At 45.3% G+C, this 20,494-nt stretch overlaps 1 long non-coding RNA gene across 1 annotated transcript; it reads left to right on the top strand.

Moving 5' to 3' along the window:
- The first annotated feature begins 1,074 nt into the window (after positions 1-1,074).
- On the top strand, positions 1,075-2,220 carry LOC146287271 (uncharacterized). The gene is made up of 3 exons (XR_014758392.1): positions 1,075-1,214; positions 1,700-1,770; positions 1,917-2,220. It is a non-coding gene; the product is annotated as an uncharacterized LOC146287271 (long non-coding RNA).
- The last annotated feature ends 18,274 nt before the right edge of the window (positions 2,221-20,494 follow it).

Genomic DNA, 20,494 nt, shown 5'->3' with positions numbered 1-20,494 from the left:
ACAGCAGCAGCATGACTATGTGATCAAGCAGGCCGAGCCCAGCATGGCCCAGCTCTCCGCGGTGACATTTCTCAAACCCCAGGTAATCTAAGCAGCCCTGATCCTCCCTGGGATGTTTATGCAGGAGAGACAGGGCGAGCTAAAGCTTCTGACTCCGGACCCACAAAGAACATCTGTTCACTATCAGCCACTGAATGTAATCATTGATTATTCATCGTCGCATCAAGTGATGTTCATTATTCCCATTGTGACACAATCAAACTATGAATAATACGACAATGCACTCTATAATTACATAGAAATAACCCAGTCTATTGACCTGTCACTCAACCCCTTAGACAGCAGCTCACTGTGAAAGCAGCTGGAGAAGAAAGAATCAGTACATCGAACACCTCACAAGTTCCCTCATTAAAACACGGAAAGGAAGTAGCTATGTTTTCTATTTTCCTTCCCTGCACTTCAGGGTATAAGACAGCATGTCTAAGGTCGTATGTGGTAAATAACTCTTGCTGCCTGAACGTGGGTACATATTAATTACAATACCTGCGATACAAGGATGGATATTCTCCAGAGCGCTACCAGGTTCAGTCGCTAACACCGTTAGCGTTTGACCGGCTCCGAGCTCTCTAATGTGTCCACGGGGACCTTGGCCGCTAATTAATCCTGAGCTGTCGGCCTAGCCAAGACGTCTCTGGAGACGCATCCGCGGGAGCAGAGAATATCATCTCACTTATCCACAGATTACACCCCAACACCCACACTGGGAACAGGGGAAGACAATGTGCTCAACTAAAGCCTGGAAATAAGACGAAAGGAGGAGAAACTTTATTCGGTCGTTTCAGGGAGTTTTTGTGTGATATTCATTTAGAAACGGGTAGGAAGTTGAGACAATATCAGTCTAAACGTTTACGTAATATATTGTTCGTAAAGGAGAAGTCTTCAAGAATCATGCCTCTGTGCATTGTGGGTTATTTCTTGGCTCACTCAGCCCGTCAGTGCTGAAAGGTTGTCAGAGGGAGGGTGAATCTCATGCATGTTTGTCAATATAATTTGTTCCCCTCAGCCCCCCAGGAATGAAAAGACCCCCCCCCCCCAGGATTCAGACTCAAATGTCAACATCTGTCAGGTAACAGCCAGTATGAGGTGGAGGAGGATGAGACGACATTCACGAGAAGAGCCCTACTCTGACTGGAAGTTACTCGATTACGTTTCAGGTGCGTTTTCTGTTTTATTAAATTTTGAGTAGCCTATCTTCATAGCGAGAAATCGATCCCTATCCATTCATATTGACTGTAATTTCTCAGTATGTAATGAACGTAAATTGGTCAGGGAAATAGATACTAGGAAAACATTTATGTCGCCCCCGGGGAAATCAGTCCCTAGATGTTTCTGCCTACAGAAATACACTAGATGGGATGTCATGGTATAACTACCAGCTGACATTTTGGAAACATAATGGTGTAATAGAACAACGAAAAAACTCTTCCAAGACACTGATTTGGGTTCAGCTAAACGTCTAAAAAATATTTATTGAGAAACATTGAGTTAATGGCGAGGCCTACTAATGCATCTCCTTGTTCAGAAGCAACCTATATGAAATGAAACCAAATATGGTGGAGTTGTAAGGCCAGGTTAGGGCAGGGAAGGGGAGGGGTGATCATGCCATTCAGCGTGTTCTGTTTGTCTGAATCCACACCAGGCCTCCAGCCTCCCTCTTCTCTGACGCTGCTACGGAGACAGAGCCTGACAATGAAATAAAAGAAGATCACAGTACGGTACATCTCTATACCTAGTCACTTTCATTATATTGTCATTTTGAATTATTGGCTAAGGCGTGCAGGCAAGGGATGACTGACACATTCTTGCTAGCAGCGCTGATACAGCCAGGGCTCTCTCTCTCTTCCATGTTCTGGCAGGCCCGGAGCGTACATCCCGCCAGACTGGAGAGATGCCTGGCCAAGTGTCTGGCCAAGGGGGCTCCGCTAATACCACACAAATGGGGGGAATCCCGGGCCCTCGCACTGCCTGGCAACAATAGAACGATGTGTTCTAGAACTATGTCAAATGGAAGGGGATATGCAGGGGAATGACAAAGGCTCATCTGTGGACGATGAGGTGTAATTGCCTGAAAAAATGTAATGTAAAAATGATTCTCATTCAAAAACTAAGATCATCACATTTTACTGTACCTGCTGCTTCGTGTCAGTTACCAATGTAATGTCTAAGTCAAACTGTGACATTGGTGAATAAATCTGACATTTTTGTACCGGAACTATGAGGTCTTGTAAATAATGTATCGCTGACAATCGACCTAAAAACAAAGGGAGGGTGACATAAAAAATATCACAATAAAATGTGGTTTTAGCTGCAAATTAGATCGTAGAGCCACGGGTTACACCACGATTTGCATTTTGCATGTAAGCAGCACAAAGCCAAAAATACTTGGCGAAACACCACAGCGGCTGTCTCTGAGGACTTAACAGCGCGAACAGAGGAGTGCATAACAGAGAAAAAGACAATGAAAAAGGGAAAAAAGTACAGGGAAAAGTCGCTAATAAAAAAGAGCGGAGTCCCAAAGCCTGCGGAGCAACGGGGCTAGGATCTCGTCTTGCGCGACACCCAGTTTCACAAGCCACTGGGATCCACATCAACCAGTTAGCAGCGGTTTTACAGCTATGAGACTGTGGTGAAAGCCGCTCCGTTCCCTAGGATGTAAATGATGTGTTCCAACAGAACCATGGGCTCTGTCATCTGAGGATTCCAAAACCTAGGCTAGTTGTTGTTTTTTTTTACTTGGCAGACAACTTTAAAATGCTTGAGGAGAGGCAGACATGATTGAAGTCATTCTGCCTCTATTGACCTCTCAGTCTGAAGTAACTGAGTTTCTCAGAGGAATCCTTCTAATGAAGACTGGGAACATGGCTGCTAATATCATAGTATACCTTCCCTATGTGTGCTATATTCCCTATATCATATAAAACAGGGTTTATATATATATATATATATATATATATATATATATATATATATATATATATATATATATATATATATATATATATATATATATATTTGACAACAGAAGTGGATTACATTTGGATATTGATACCATGTTCTAGTTTGTGTGTTGAAAACATTTATATGGCCTGGGCTGCTGAATGGCCCGTTAAATAGCGTTAGAAATGGAAAGGCTGCGACCTGTATGCTGAACAGCCTGACTGTACTGGAGCTTACATTTTTAACGCTTCGTTGCTACAAAACCTGCTTGCTCTCCGTCAAAGACACACAGACACAAAAACACAGACACACAGGCATTCAAAGACGCACAAAAAACACACACAGACTCTCTCACACACACACACACAGAATTAATGCCAAATCCCCCACAAACGGAATACCAACCCCTCCACAGAACCATGTTGCTTAATGTTACACAACATACTGGGTGTCTGGATCCCAGAGAGAGGCAGAGAGAGACAGAGAGAGAGAGAGAGAGAGAGAGAGAGAGAGAGAGAGAGAGGAAACCCTACACACAGAGTGTTAGACCACAGCTTTATCAGACTCCCTGGCCAGTAACCACATAGGTGGGCCACACATACGCATTAACACACACAACCCTAACTCACACGCATGCACATACATAGACACACACGCAGACAGAAACACACATCCATGCACAAACAGATACCCACCTTACAGTACGTGTCAAGAGAAATTATGTTAGTTTGTCCAGTTCAGAGATACTAGGAAGATGTTTGCCATACAACAAACCTATTCTCATACAGTATTGTTCACACCTGATCAGAAACCACTCACGATGTTGTCAAAGTGATGACATTATCGAATATTTAAATTACTTCCTGTTGCAAGGGTTGGAAACAGGGAATTGGTTTACCCTGGCTCAAGGTCTCAACTTTGCGTTTTGGGTACAAAATTAGTCTTCCCAGAGATGTGCCGTCGTAATCCTAATGTGATAATGTTTACAGACAAAACTATAACTGTCTGTCTAATCTCCCTCTCAATCTTCCCCTCAAGGGCCAAAAAGGAAATATGGATACTTTTTGTCTTTCTTCATCATTTCTGTTTTAAAGAGATGAGTGTTTGAGGCCAGGGCTAAACCACAGAGGACCGGACGCTACAACTGACTCTGACTATAAACATCCTGACGCCAGTTAATTGTTGGTTGGTTTGAATATCACCCCTCCCCTCTCCTCTCCTTCTCTTTCTCACTCTCTCTTATTTGCTGTCTCACTTTCTCTTGTTCGCTCTCTCACTCTCTCTTCCCACCATCCCCTTCTCACTCCTTCCCTGTGAACCCTGGGTGCAGACCGAGGAGAGAGGAACAGACAGAGAGAAAGAGGTGCAGCTCAAGAGATAGAAAAAGAGATGTAGTTAGAGAAAGAGGGAAGGAGGGATAGACAGAGAAAGAGCTACAGCTCAAGAGCTAGAAGGGAGAGAGTGATAGATAGAGAAAGGAAGAGGAAAAGAGAGAGAGAAAGAAAAAGAGAGAGGGTTGTTGGCGGTGGTGTGAGAAGGGGCGTATGGCACCCATTATCTTGTTTATTAAAAGCGAGTTTCTTTTCCCCTCCCTCTCCCTTCTCCTTTCCATGCAGCCGACCACAGATATTTCAAGAGGCTCTGTGTGCCTATACTTCACAGACATCCAGAGAGGTCACAGAAGTTGAAGACGAGGGGGGTCAATGGTCTGTTTTGGTTTGTGACCCACCCAAAGCTTTGTCGATCCAGAGAAGACCCACACGGGTAGACTAAACCATCCATTCCACCCTCTAGATCTCAACTGCTGCAGGAGAAAAAGTTTGTGAGTCCACCCCAGGATCATCTGACCCATCACAGCTAACCTACCTAGGAAACAGTGTCACAACCACACAGAGCATTAGTCCAAACAATCCAATCACCAGTAGAAAGAATACTCATGTGCTTTCAACTGTGCGTCGGTATCTTCCCATGCCACCATCTGCTGTTGCAGAGGATTGTGTAATTTTCCTGCTGATTGAACTGACCATTAGGGCACCCTGGCTCGTTCTTCGTTGTCATATGGGAACAGGCCCCAGACCGGTGTAAGTTTGCAGTGGTGGTAGGATGAGCAGCTAATCCTGCATGTGCTGTAGTGAGCCTATCAGAGGCTGCGTTAGATATGAGACATGACAAGTACATCAGATAGAACACAGTCTCTCAGATAGGGCATGATGTTTCACAAGGCACTGTCATCCCTATCCCCAGGAATCCCTTTCAGACTTCACGCGAACACCACGCTCTGCAGTGAAGGAGCCGCAGACAGGGTACAGTGCATCCAATCATAGACCCCAGACAGGCAGACAGACAGGCAGACAGACAGGCAGACAGACAGGCAGACAGACAGGTCAGTTGGTCAGTGGATAGATAGATAGATAGATAGATAGATAGATAGATAGATAGATAGGTAGGTAGATAGATAGATAGATAGATAGATAGATAGATAGGTAGGTAGATAGATAGATAGATAGATAGATAGATAGATAGATAGATAGATAGATAGATAGATAGATAGGTAGATAGATAGATAGATAGGTAGGTAGATAGATAGATAGATAGATAGATAGATAGATAGATAGATAGATAGATAGATAGATAGGTAGGTAGATAGATAGATAGATAGATAGATAGGTAGATAGATAGATAGATAGATAGATAGATAGGTAGGTAGATAGATAGATAGATAGATAGATAGATAGATAGATAGATAGATAGATAGATAGATAGATAGGTAGGTAGGTAGTTTGAAAGATATATACATCGCAGAATTAGGACCTGCTGGAGGTTATTACCCATTCTGTCCCTGCAGTTAGAATCGACCTTCTGTTTGTAATCAGAAGTCTCATTTAGCTGTGGTTCTATAGAGCAGAATGAGACTGGGTGGTCTAGCAGCTAGGCACTACACTGCCTGTGTCCTCACAGGGTCCAAGCTGTGTGTGTTTGTCCACTTGTATGCGTGTGTAGGTGTGCGTGTGCATGTATGTGTGTGTGTGTATGTGCATGTGTGGACTGTGTAAGTGTGCAGACATTGAATTCAGACGCATATCTCTGATCGGTGTAGCTGGTAATAACAATAACCGTACAGAGCTGTAAAAGCAGAGCTCATATCAGAGTCAAGGCCTCCGTCCAGAACCCAACACCACCCACACCACAACCCCGTTCTGTTTGCATGTCCTGCTCTGTGATCCCATCTAATTGGTCGTCATTACACCCCACATTACCCTATCAGGGCCAGGCTGGAGGGGTAAACAGACCATGGTGGCGAATGGCATGCTCTGGTACTCCTGCAACACACAACTCCAGGGCCATGACTAACATTGTTGTAGTGGATAAGTGCTAATGTGTGCGCTGGAACAGATGCCTGTTGTAAAATCACAACTAATATAGTCCAGTTACCCTTCTCGGTAGGCTGAGTTAGACCAGTCTGATGGAGGTGAGGCCCAGGTCAAGCACGCACTGCATGATAGCTTTCAATTACAGTGTGTGTGTGTGTGTGTGTGTGCGCATACTTGTGTAGAGATGTATTGCTTGGATTGTAGAGGGATTTAATTATGGCTCGTGTTTAGAAAAGCGGCTACCACAGAATTAAAGTTGAAAAGCAATCCAGTACGGTCATAAACGTTAATCTACAGAACAAACAAATATGTGTTTGTAAGTAAACATATAAACAGAAATTGCCTGAGAAGACAATATGAAAAGACAAAACAACCAAATAGATTACTTCCATAACTTCTATAACTCCAGACTTGTTTGTTTCTATTCCGAAAGCATGTACGTGTTAATTATTCTACCCTCAGAGAAAGAATGAAAACATTTTGTACACAAAACAGAAACTCAAACCGAGCACAAACAAAAAACTGCCTCCCTCAAATCCACACCTCTCTGTCAGCTTTCTCACTCGACGAAGGAAGCGAAACATCTGCCATTCTATCACTTCTGGAAACACTGCATCTTTGAGCAATTTAGTTTTCTGGTCAGGCCTGGGATTCCCTCGCCACAGACGAATCCAATTTACAGCATTTTTGGTGGGAGCCCAGCTCCCTTACACCACAGGCTGTCTCCTGTAGAGGCTGAGGCTAGGGCTGAGGCTGGAAATGAGGCTGGGGCTGGTGTTGTGGCTGGGGCTGATGCTGTGGCCGAGGCTAGGGCCGGGGCTGAGGCTAGCTGGGGCTGGGAATGAAGTGGGGGCTGATGCTGGAGCTGAGGCCGGCCTGGGCTGGGGTCATGGCTGGGGCTGGGGCTAGGTTTGTGGTCGAGGCCAAGCCCATAGTGGATGACTGTGGCCTTGACCCATACTCTGAGCTGCACAACGTTTGATTGAAACGCACCACACTTGAGAACATCAGCGCCTTGCATCCATTGAAATAATAAGCTGGGCCAGAGTGCTGGCTCCCTTTGAGCCCGGGCCAAGCCATCTGAATCCACTCTCCCCAAATGAGGGCTTACTTTTCAAAGCGTCTCTCTCATGTGCGCCTGCCGACCCTGCACCCTTAGTGATCTGACTTTGTGTATGAGTGTGTGTATGTGTGTGTGTGTGTGTGTGTGGGTGTGTGTGGGAGAGAGAGTGAGAGCTGGGCCATGTTAGTAATGGGCTGATCACTTCCATAGCTAAACAGTTTGTTTGGTGAGTCAGATGTTCCTAGGAAGTGGGTTTCACACTTTGGGAGGGTTAAGGCTTTTCTTAACAACGTATTCACTTGTTTTCTTCTATTCACCCCTTCTGTTCACATTGAGTATGGAGAGGAACGTGACGGCTACACACCTCAGTGCTGTCAGCCTCCAGTGAGTGTGTGCCCTCCTAAGACGGCATCAAGGCCGGACCAACAACCATGTGTCTCATTAACACAACAATGTCTCTGACTTTACGACACATCCACCACGGCATCCATACCAGCGGTCTGCAACTCTGTTTCTGGAGACCTACCTGCCTGTGTGTTTCTGGAGACCTACCTGCCTGTGTGTTTCTGGAGACCTACCTGCCTGTGTGTTTCTGGAGACCTACCTGCCTGTGTGTTTCTGGAGACCTACCTGCCTGTGTGTTTCTGGAGACCTACCTGCCTGTGTGTTTCTGGAGACCTACCTGCCTGTGTGTTTCTAGAGACCTACCTGCCTGTGTGTTTCTGGAGACCTACCTGCCTGTGTGTTTTTGCACCAACACTAATTTAGCACACCTGATTCTAATAATTAGCTGATTGATCAGATAACTGTGGTTAAATCAGGTCAAATAAGTGTGGTTAGAGCAGAAACCAACAGGCAGGTGACTGTCCAGGAACAGGGTTGGAGACCCCCCTGCCCTGCCCTATACATCTCTCCCTCTCTCTCTCTCTCTTTCACTAACCCTCGTTTTCCACTTCAACAACTCTTTACAACATCTGACATGTGTTTGAATTCAAAAGGGCCGAGCTGAAACTCCTGTTTTTCCACGCTCATCCGTTAGCTCTCCGCCTGTTACCCGGCCCTGATTAGGACTGTCGTTTGGCCGTCATCACTCGGATACGCCGGCTCGCCCTCGCCACACACACACAGACTGCAGTAGTGCCTTGTTAGAAGACATGAATCTGAATGAACTTAACAGTTTGTGAGTCCTTCAAGGGGCCACTTGGAGAGGAGGAGGGAAGGCTTGGAGACGGAGAGAGGGTCAAAAGGGGAAATCTGTCCACATTTTGACACTGCCCCCACCCCCCTCTCCTCTTCACACTCCCCCCAAGCGGGAAGAGAAAGAGTAAAAAAGAGAAAGAGAGGGAGTAAAAAAGAGAGAGAGTAAAAAAGAGAAAGAGAGAGAGTAAAAAAGAGAAAGAGGGGGGGAGAGAAAGACGTCACCATGCAATCTGCTCTCTCAGCTCACAGTCTGTGATGTGGTCTGGCACCTAGTTCACAAAGCCAACCAGATCCACACATTGCATTCATATATCGCTGGAAAGGAGGGGAGGGATGGAGGGAAGAGAGAAGAAAGGGAAGAGAGTGTCTTTTGTGTTTACTCACACCCAATCCTTGCCAGAAAACTTCAGACCACATAAGCTATTCACTTTTGTCATATTGCTGACCCGGTCACATGTTAAAGATTGATGAGAGACACGATGAACCAAAATAAACCAATCATCCAGTCACATGAGCCAGACAGCCCTCCTGAACAGGTCCAGACCCAGACTCTGGTCCAGGCCAGGCTGTCGCTCTGTCTGTCCAGCTCCACTCAACCCAGTGTGTTGGTCTGGTAATCGGTGCTGGATGGAAAATGAGTTCTCAGATAACTGTGGTTGGATGTCTCTTGATGAATCATACTGTTTGTATATGTCCTTCTCGACATGGGTTACACACATTTGATATGCATTTGAACTGTAATACGTTTTCATTTTATACTCGTCTTTTTTTGGCTTGAATCTGTAGTCAGAGATACAGTAGCAGGAGACAAAACTACTAAAGTAGTGCAATTTTCTTTTTCTATTTTGCATGATTTTCGTCGTGCATTGCATGCACTCATTCAAGATACAGCTTTAGAGCCATCCACACCATCCACATCATGGTGGAAAACCTTTTTGCCATGATAATTGATATATGCCTGAATCATTAAGCCTTAATGAGGTGCATTTTCGTACGAGCTACTTTTCATTTAAGAGATTGTTGTCTAATTAGTGTGTTGTAACAGAGCACCACTCCCTCCCTTGAGATTCTAAAGGCACATACAGGATCGTTCCTTTTCAATTAGATCCTACAGACTGACCAACTAATTGAGTATTTATTTGACATTGAGACACTGTGAGGTAGCAAAGCATATAGGAACACACTGGTCTGCTCTGCTAGTGCACGGAGAACCCTGTATATGCTGAGACTGGGAGAAAACAACAGGTTGTAAAATAGGACTGCATGTAGCTGAATGTGGGATACGGAGGAATTGGAAATACATCCTTGGCAGAAAACATATTCCGAATAAAGATGACTTGAATTATGGCTCACTTTAAACATTGGGGACAATATTGCCACATGCATTGGGTATTTTGAATAGTAATCTATGATATTAGTACTGTATCAGGGGAACCTGTTTCAATAGAGAACGCGTGCAGACCTCTAGCAGTTTTGCATAATATGATATGTATGAAATATGTTCCACAAACATGATTATTCCATCCAGCCAGTTGGGCTGAGATCAGGTGTTAGGGCTGTCAGAATGGCACGAACCAGAGCTGGTTCTAAATTCTCTACTTGCACCAAATGAACCAGACTATGGAGTTTATCTCACAGTGCATGTAAAACAACAGTCAGAGATTTACAACCATCTCTTGCATAAAACAACTCTCTTTTCATCTGTTTTACACCCCCACCTTTCCCTCTCTTTTTCCCTCTCCCTCTCACTCTCTCTCTCTCTCTCTCTATCTCTCTCTCTCTTTCTCTCTCTCTCTCCCTCTCTCTCTCCCTCTCTCTCTCTCTCTCTCTCTCACAACCCCACCTGTCCCCCCTTCCCTTTCTTTCCACCTCTCTGTTCACTTCTCTCAATCCCCCCCCCCTTCCCCTCCCCGCCCCCCCCACCCTGCCTCTGACAGGTGTCTCACCCACACTGTGGCTGGTCTCTCGTCGGCAGCAGCAGTGCAGCACACAGATAAGGGCCGTACGGATACAAGCTCACATCCTGTGTGAGGTTAGCACCTCTACGACTCCAGCGCCGTGTCACTGAATCTACGTGTGTGTGTGTGTGTGTGTGAATCGTGTCTGTGAGTTTGACCGCAGTCACTCGCCTTCGTCTCCACGCCAACAGGACGAGGTTGCGGTCTACAGAGCAGGTGTGTGTGTGTGTGTGTGTGATGGCTCGTGCGACAAGACCTGAGAAGCTGTGACACACTCTGGTCTCAGGGTTCCTTTGATAGCTCTGTGAAAGAGGTCGGAGAGGGTGAGGTGGCTTGCCGTTGAGAACGTGGTTGACGGCTGTAATCATCAGAGATCTTTCAAGGTTAACCCCCGTCAGCCTATCCTGTCATATCTGAAGTCATATCTGCAGCCTGCAGAATGTGCATTCAAATTGACTAGAATTACAGCCTTTACTAATGTAGGTAAAGTCATATTGTAAGACATCTCCTAAGCCCCATTGCAGGCCTTTTGTGATAGAACTGTTGTGTCGTGAAAAAAAATATGTTTAACTGATGTAAAAAATTGAAAGATGAAAAATATGTAAATGTGTAAAATAAGATTATATATATGTATTAAATATGAGCTTGGAGTTATATACTTTAGCTTTGCCCTGAAGAGATTGTACACGGCTAGTTAGAGCAGAGTCAGTGTAGCGATTTGGGACAGCAATGCCCTCTCATGGCTGCAAACATATCAGACTTCAGCCAGCGACGACAGCAGCAGAACAGAAAGTGAAGAAACAAGTCAACTCCACGGTTCTCTCAGGGGTAAACAAGGCCAGTACATCTTATAGTTTTTATTGATATCTGCTGAGCGTATGTCATGGCAACTATTTTGTTCTAAATCCTCCACATTGATGCTGTGTAACCTCTGTACTGGGCTTGATCTCAGACTTTTACTCCCAATTCTCACCGTGTTTGCTGGCATGTGCACATAAAGAAGCCCATGTGTGCACGTGTGACTATATGAATTCATGAATAAACGTAGTTGATGTTAACTTATCCATTGCAGTAATCCTCTGTATGATTGTGACTGGTTTCTCAAAGCTGGGGTTGCAGCGTCTGATGTTTCCACACGCACGCAAACACGCATCCACAAACGTACACGCAAACACGCAGACTCACCAAGCCCAGGAACAGTTTCTCTAGCCGTCCCATCAAAGGCAGGCCAGCTCCCTTTCTCAGAACCTGACATATCTCACCACACTTCTAATAAGCTACCTTGCATATCAGTACCTCAGAAAAAAAAGACTGTTTCTCTGAGGGGGGAGCCGGGAGGAAGGGGGAGGTTGGGGGGAGGGCGGGAGGGGTTGGGTGTGAGTGTGTGTGTGTGTGGGTGGGGGGTGGGATGGAAGGAGAAGGAGAAGGGTGAAGTGGGGGTTGGGGGAGGGGGGGTAAAAATCGCTGAGACTTCTGTCACTTCATGAAAAATAGCTTCCCTTTTGGACAGAACTTCACAGGCCACAATCAAGCGGTGCCAAGACGCCGCAATCGTGGCAAATCAAGTCAGCATCTATTAATAATATTTCTGGGGCTGCGGTGAGTGCCTGGCGTGTCCTCCTGCTGTCACAGCCCCGTGATGGAGCGCTGCCTTTATCTCCGGCCTGGCACGCTTCTGTCACCGTGATAAACAATTCACACACAAATCTGAATAAGGATCCTCCCAGCAGACCTGTGTGCATCCTGCTGCTCTCCTCATTTTCTAGATGGGAGGAATGTAATCTACTGGCTCGGGCTCTCTGTCTATCTCTCTCTTTATTTTATTTTTTGCCCCGGCCCCCCCCCCCCCCTTCCTCTCACCCCTCCTTTTCTTTTCCTTTCTTTTCGATCTGTCTTTCAAAGATATGTAAATGACCTGGAGATGGGACCCCGGTGCGTAGGTGGTGTAGCGTGAATGTCAAAGCCTGGGCCTGTGAACCCTGTACACACACACACACACACATACAAACACACACTCACACACAGACACACAATCACACACAGATATATCCACACGCACGTACTCACAGACACTGATTGTCTGGAGCCATGCACTCTTCCCATACTGGTCACCATGCAGTCTGAGTCTGAAAGCTATCACCGCATAGAAATAACAATGTCATCATGAGATAAATTCATCAGAGAGTGGACAGTGGTGATTAACCTGGAGAGAGAGAAACACGTGCTTCACTGACTCTACCTACCAGCTGTGCTGACTTCACATTCTCCAGCCACCTCTGACATGCTAATTAAACTGGATCACTCATTCCTTGGCATTTGATAATTAGGACACATTAGTTCTTTCCATATAATTTCAGTGTGGTACACCTGTACAGCTGTCTGTGACGGCCAGTGGCTGTTCCCTGACTTGGCCTGGTCGGTACATTAAGGCAGAGAGTTGTTACCACAGAGCAACACAGAGAGGCTTCTAAATGAGATCTCACTCAGCAGGATGAAGCCTGTGGTGTGAGGCTGATGATGAATATGCTGCAAGATGGATTAGCTGTAGCAAGATGTGTGGTGAATACACCACCCCAAGAGGTATGTGCCTCTGTGTGTGTGTGTGTGTGTGTGTGCGTGTGTGTGTGTCTGGGGGGGTTCGGTGTGTGTGTGCATGTGTGGGGTGTGTTTGCGTGTGTGTGGTGGGTGTGTGTTATGTGTGTGTGGTGTGTGTGTGTGTGATAGACGGGATCAGCCTCAGTCAGGTGAGAAATGAGACCCGGAGAAAGAAGGTGGGGCAGAAAGTAGGAGGGAGGGAGGGAGGGAGGGAGGGAGGGAGGGAGGGAGGGAGGGAGGGAGGGAGGGAGGGAGGGAGGGAGGGAGGGAGGGAGGGAGGGAGGGAGGGAGGGAGGGAGGGAGGGAGGGAGGGAGGGAGGGAGGGAGGGAGGGAGGGAGGGAGGGAGGGAGGGAGGGAGGGACAAAAAAGTGAATGGAAATTAAAAAGATAAATAGGAAATAATAGAGAAAGACAGAGATGTCAGTCGATAGAGGTATCATAGGAGGGTTGTAGAGTCAGTCAGTACCGCCCAGTACCGCCCAGCCCACCCTGTCTAAGCCCCACCACAACCCACCCCAGATCTGGCATTAGACTCAGTCTCGATTCAGACCAGCAAGCATGGAAAATATGCATGCCTCCCCCATCTCCATCTCTGTGCCTCTAATAGTGCAGTGACAGGGATTGAGCTGTGGCCCTCCCCACTACCAGCGCCCTTGAGGAGGTTAGCTGCCCCTGACAACACCAGGGAAGGGGAGGGGGGTCACAGACACACACACACACACATGTGCATACATATGCATACACATATGCAAACAGGCATGTGGCTCTGTGCACATGAATGCATACAGATGCAGATGCACAGACACAAAACACACAGACACACCTTCTCACACACCATCAACACCTGGCTCACAGTAGGTCTCAGGCCCTGTGCCCTTTACACACAGCGCTACAGACCCCGAAGTTATACACAGGAAAACATGATACCGACAGCCAAAACATCACACGGACCATTCCCTGTCCTGTTCTCTCTTTAATGGTGGCACATGGAGGCAATAATCATAAAAGCAGGGTCTTTTAACAGTGACATTCGTCTCTCCCAGCCTCAGTCCAAAACTGGGCAATTTCCCCTCGACATGCAAAACTGGGAACACAATGTAGAAACTGCCATTCTCCATGCATATTAAAGACACTTGTCATCAAGACGTCACCCAAGAGCTATGCGAAACAAGAGGCGCAGTTCCTCTGAGAGAGAGTCACTTGCCATGGAAACCATGAAATTAGACCCGGGAAAATATCCATGTGATGGGAAAAATGCTACACTTTAGTGCATTTTGCATATAAAAAAAACTACAGTGTGAAACGGATGCATGTAAATTGCCTGTGCCACAAAGACAAATTGGTAATTCAGGTTTGGAATGAAAATGACACTAAAGTGCAAAAAGGAAATGGTGCAGTGTGAAAGGAGTAAGGGTTGTTAAAATGTCACATTTGAGATTCGCTGCCTTTAGGAACTGAGATGTATTGTTCGAGGAAAAGTGATAAAACACAAGGCAAATGTACGGGTAGCAAATAGAGCTAAATGTGGATCAGATGGCTCGTGCTCCACATTGAGGAGGACGCTGGCACAAAGACAGCAAAGGCAGGGATTGGACGAGGTGTAATTGGCAGTTGTTCCGTGTCTGACTTTGTTTTTTTAAACTTGATTTCTCAACAGCTGACCAACGGACAGTGTGCCGTGGCCTCCGCGTATTCACGTGTTCCACATCGGAATATTCTTGAACGTGCCTCTAATGTGCAATTATCCTGTCCGCTGTTTGATATTGTGTGTCAACTCCATATCTTCTGTAACTGCACACATATTTCACCTTGAAAGACTCTTGAATTTCCTAAGCGATTAATATTGACTTGAATCAAACTGAATGGATTTGAATTCAATTGAGTTGAATGGACTCTCTAACCTTTCTTTACCTGAAACATGGTTTTGTGTGGTCTCACAATATAAAACACTGATATAAGGACGTGGGCTCAAACAATGGGAGACCCACAGAGTAAATAACAGACTATAGAAGTTGTTTTCCACAGTATGTTAGCTGGACTCCCTGACATGCTACAGTAGCTAGGTGGTGACCAGAGCCTTCCAGTGTGTCTCTATCTGTTCCTGTCTGTCCTATAGGGCCAGTGTCCCCCCCTCTCCCCATCTCTCCATCCTTCCTCCCTCCATCCCTCTCTCCCCTCCTCGTCCCTTCGGTATGACAAATGGCCTTAATGAAACGGGACGGCACACATGCAGAAGAGGATGTTAAATATTGATAAGAGGGATCAACATAGAAGTGCATATACTGTTTAATATTTGAAGTGGCTGACTGACAGTCTATATGGCATCTCTGTCGTGAGGTAAATCACTGTCCTTCATCCTGGTCTTCGGCTACAATCTTCAAATAACACTAATTAAGTGGAACAAACCTAGTTTTAGAGGGATTTCCTTGTCTATTCCTCCGTATAGTAAACTAAGTTCAGGTTTGAGATCTACAGTGGGTCAGGGCCTCCGTGTCAGTTGAAGCAGAAGACAGTAGTCAGAGCTTCAAGACAATAAAGAGAGGTCTTTCAATTGTAGCCAAGATATAGGATCAGTGCCGTTTAGTTAAATTATGCAGAAACGTGTATTATCATAACACAGTGTTGAAGTGCTGTTTGGTTATATGGGGTCTACTGTGGTACATCAGTGTACATCTCCTCCAGGTTGTGTCACACAGAGCACCACTGCAGCAAGGCAAAGATCACATGAATAACCATTATTCAAATCGATTCAAATTAGCAGGGCACTCAAAGTAATCGGCTAATATCCTACAAAAAATCAATTCCACTCCAATTTGGACACAATTGAATGCGTCTGAAGAGGGCAATTATTAAACACACAGATCAGGTCTGTAATTGGGAGGATTGTCACCGGGGCTAATGGTCTGGCGTCGCCAGCGAGAACGCGGCAGACGCTAAGCGCTAACGGAGGAGCCGTAGGGAGGGGGGGGGGGGGGGACAGGGGGGGGAGGTTTGCCAGGGACCTCAGGTCTCCTGGGACAGGGCCCAGAGGGTCCCCAGGCCTTGGGACCATCACACTACTCTTCCTCCCTCTCAGCTCCCCACTCACTCACCCCTGGCCATCCCCTCCCTCCCTCCCCTGTCTCTCCCCTCCCTCCTCTCCTCTTTGTCCCCTGGAGACGGGTGCACCACGGGGTCTGACACACCAGAGGGATGGCCCTGGGATCTCATTATGCATACAACCAAAGTGTGCCCCCCCCTCCACACACACACACAACACACAGACACACGCCGCCACCACCACCCAACCTCAGGCCTATACCTTCACCCTACACCCTCCACTCCCTCCACTACCCCCTGAATTTGCATACAGAAGACAGACCAAATAAGGTAATAAATCAGGGCCTATATTCAAATGGATTTGCAAGGAGATTGAAACCCCCTGCATATACTCCCTGAGTAAATTCTCCCCACGCTGGGTGTGAGATACCCACTCTCATCAGCAGGACAAGGGCCGCACGACCACTGGACACCTATATATATATCCCCCTCATTGCATCGCCCAGGGACGAACCACCTCAATATATCAATATACATATGCTTATATCTCCCATGCCTCGGGCACACTAGCAGCCTTGGCTATCAGCCTGAGCTTTCATGATACCCGAAGGTCATACCTCATACTGGGAGAAAGGTACAATTTGAATATTGCACTTAATACCAGTCTTTGGACACTGGCTGTGCCAATTCACTTTGCCTCATCAATAATGAAATTGCCATGAACACGGAAATCAGAGATGTTTTCAACCAGGACCCACAAAGGCTTTCAATCTCACATGTAGTTGTCGTACATTCACAATCTGTGTGCTGTTCAGGGGAAGGAATGTTACTTTTGTTTACCACAGAGTAATACATGCAAGTAGTGGAAAAGCAGAGCTATGATCATGTTTGGTACGGATGATTACAAATCTAGAAATGAAAAGAAGTTGAGGTTGGGTTTTGTGTCTGCTTGAATAAAGCACAGTGAGATGGAATAATGGAATCAGACGTAATACAAAATAAGATGTGTGTGTGTGTGTGTGTGTGTGTGTGTGTTGCTGACTGGCAGGAAGACCAAGCCTATGATGGCGTTATGATCTGGTGGAAAATACATTTAGCCTAACTAGATCCACCACTTACTTCTATTCCATTAAAGTGGAGAGGGGGCGAGGGGGATGGATATGCATTTTTGGATACATGCATGCAAATAGCAATCCATCAATCAATTTGTTGGTCCCACATCTACCATCAAAGGAGCAGGGGCTGTGAAGTATGCAATTCCCCATCAACAAATGGAGGATTGAACCCCAATCCTTCAAGCTTAATTAATGAGAAGTCTGCCACTATTACTTGGTTTGTTTAACTCGCCTCACTCAGAGGGCAAGTTGTCCTTTTTTGAATCGCTGCACAGAATTTCACTTGTTCAACATCACTGAACTGCTTTCCATGCAAAAAACAATCAATCTGGCTTTTAATCCTTTCCTCTTGTGAGTCGACATGTGATTATTTTGAGCCTGTACGTACAATGGCTTTACATATTCAGCGTACCTCTAAGGCATGCGTAGTGGTAATCAGTAAGCTGACAATCCTATTTATTAACGCTATTTGAGGCAAATACTGCAAAGGCTCCTCTGGCCTTTTGCCTGACTTCAGATGGATCTATTGTTTTGTAATTTATATCTCAACAAACCTCAGGAACTGTATGTGAGTTATGTTGAACAGAGGTCAAAGGTTGCTATGACGTACTATTTTCCCGCTAAAAAGTTGCTCGTTTTAAGTCAAAGGCAACTTTCCTGAAGATAGCCAATTACATCTTGGTAAAGAAAAAAATGATTAAAGTTCCTGTTTTGTATGTTTGGTTGAAAAAAAAGTATCAAACGTCTTGAATGTGGCAAAGTTTGTTCAAAATGTCAAATCCATTCTTTTTAGGAGGGAACCAAATAGAAATGAGTCAATGTAAATAAAACGTAATTAAACCTCCCACCCCCGGTGTAAACTCGATCTTGAAATTCTACCAAAATATGTGAAACTTTTCAGTCTCTTGAGCTGAATAACCAGTGACAGGGAGAGGCTTAAACAAAAGATCAGTCAGGCGTTCATTTGAATATTCAAATCCTTTTTATTAAAACTCAGCTTGATTCTTTTCCCAAAGAATTTGTTAAAAACGGAATTTCGTTGAGAGAACATCATTTTAATTCTTGACTGTTGCATTCACCAAGCGCAAACTTTCCAGATTAATTTGAGTGTAATTACTTTTTGCCCGAGACAACTGTTTGATTTCCATGTGAGGACACAGTCCAGGGCCTCTTGTGTCCATGTACAAACAAAAATGCTGTTATGTAGATACAAAAGTAAGATGTGTTCACACACACAGAAGGACACACATTCACGTGCACATGCGAGTTGATTGTGCTGCCATTGTGCCATTGATCTACTAATTTGACAAGATGAACAGGCAGTGATCCAAATCATTGTGCAAGTAAAATGACAAACGCTCCAGAAACAGGCATCAAACAATCATGCTACAGTAGTCATTTTAAATGTATCCTATACTGACATGCACATGACTGGTCCAAAGTTAAACTCATATCTAATAGTCAATTCATGTGTCAAAGAATCGGTTGCGAGTGAGTAATCTTCAGAAACATTAAACTTTTCACTGTACCCGTGTGTTAAAAGATATTGAACCACATGTAATTATAACCACTGTGAGTCAACTGTAAAACATGAATTGATAATTACAGTTGTAAATAATCAGTGTGTGATTATATGACACACACTGCGTCCCTGAATTGGGTTCAAATGAAACCAGATCAAACCTGAACGTCCCTTTTATGGTTCTCATGTTACATTAATGTTCCTAACATCAACTTCCCACAGTTGTTCTGCTCGCGTGTTAACTAGCCATTTACTGATCTTTCAGTCCATAAATCATGTGTTAGTAGCTACTTAGCATATGCATGTTTATAAAAAGGTCTTAAACAATGTTGTTTTTGTAGACGTATAATTGGATGTTGCGTTTTTAAACAGTAGTCTGTTTGAATGGAAGCTTGTTATCCAGAGTAAGACATTTCTCTGTTACTTTGTGTTGGGTGACTGGCAGTACCTCTGACTGTTTCCAAGGCCTCAGCACTCATAAACAAAGTGATTTATTCCAACTTTCCATATCAGAGTCTGACTATCTAATTACTTCAGGGGGGCAGCATATTCCTCTTTCCATTGAGTTATGGAGAGCCTTCTTTATGAGTGAAGTTGATGGAATATCAGGCGAAAAGCTCATCATAAATCCTCAATAATGCAAACGTTTGAGGAATCTCTCAAAATAAAAATGCAAATGTGATTAAGAATGGGTTAGCCTGTGCTGATATGGCAGCTTGTATCATTTAAAGAGATGCAGAGCCCTCGTGGAAAGGTGGTGCGCACTTAGATGAGCTCAAATAAATATACAAGAGTAGATGCAGTATGGTAATATCTCTTTACAGAACACACACCCATACAGGAGGGCACGAAGAACATTTACCTCACACACACACACACATCACACATACACACACAGACACGCATGACACACACTAACAAAGTGTACATACTTATGGGGAAAAATAGTGTCCCCAACATTTTAATCTCACAACACCGTGGCCCTAACGAGAAGGCATAAACTTTTAGGAGGGAGGATGAAGTGACGTCTTGCAGATGCAAATGAAGGTGGTGGAAGATGGCGGAGGTACAATGCAGAGGCTTGTTAGTGAGTGAGAGGCGAACAGTGGGGACAACGGTGACACCTCGTCACTCGCCTTTTATCTCTCGTCACCAGCAGATGAAAAATCACTGTGAATCTGCTACATCCGTCCGCATTTACATAACAAAGGGTAGAAAGGAAAGGAGAGAGAGAGAGAAATGGAGTGGGAAAGAGAGAGAGAGAGCAATACCTGATCAACTGTCCCTCTCACATCTTCCCTAAAGTCCACCTGAGATGCCAGATCTCTCTCTCTCCTCTCGACATCTCTCCGTGCACCACAGAAACACTTGCACACACACACACACACACACGTGATGTATGTTTCATGCCCAAACACCACTACACAGACACAGGTCTGCACGCCAGAGGAACAGCTGTCTACCAGGCATCTATAAAAACATCGCCCCCATCCCAACACCTTCTCCACTCTGCTGGCTTGTCAGCACAGAAGATAGAAGCGTTAGAAACAGTCTTTCTTGAAAAGCAGAAGAAGGGAAAGAATAAGGAAACCCCCCCCTCTCCCCCTTCCTGTCACCCCCGCACCCCACACAA

Source organism: Hypomesus nipponensis, chromosome 6, assembly GCF_054491055.1.
Source record: "Hypomesus nipponensis isolate SF chromosome 6, ASM5449105v1, whole genome shotgun sequence".
Classification (NCBI taxonomy): domain Eukaryota; kingdom Metazoa; phylum Chordata; class Actinopteri; order Osmeriformes; family Osmeridae; genus Hypomesus; species Hypomesus nipponensis.
The sequence above is the reverse complement of the archived record's forward strand: the minus strand, read 5'-3'. Positions and strand labels throughout refer to the sequence as shown.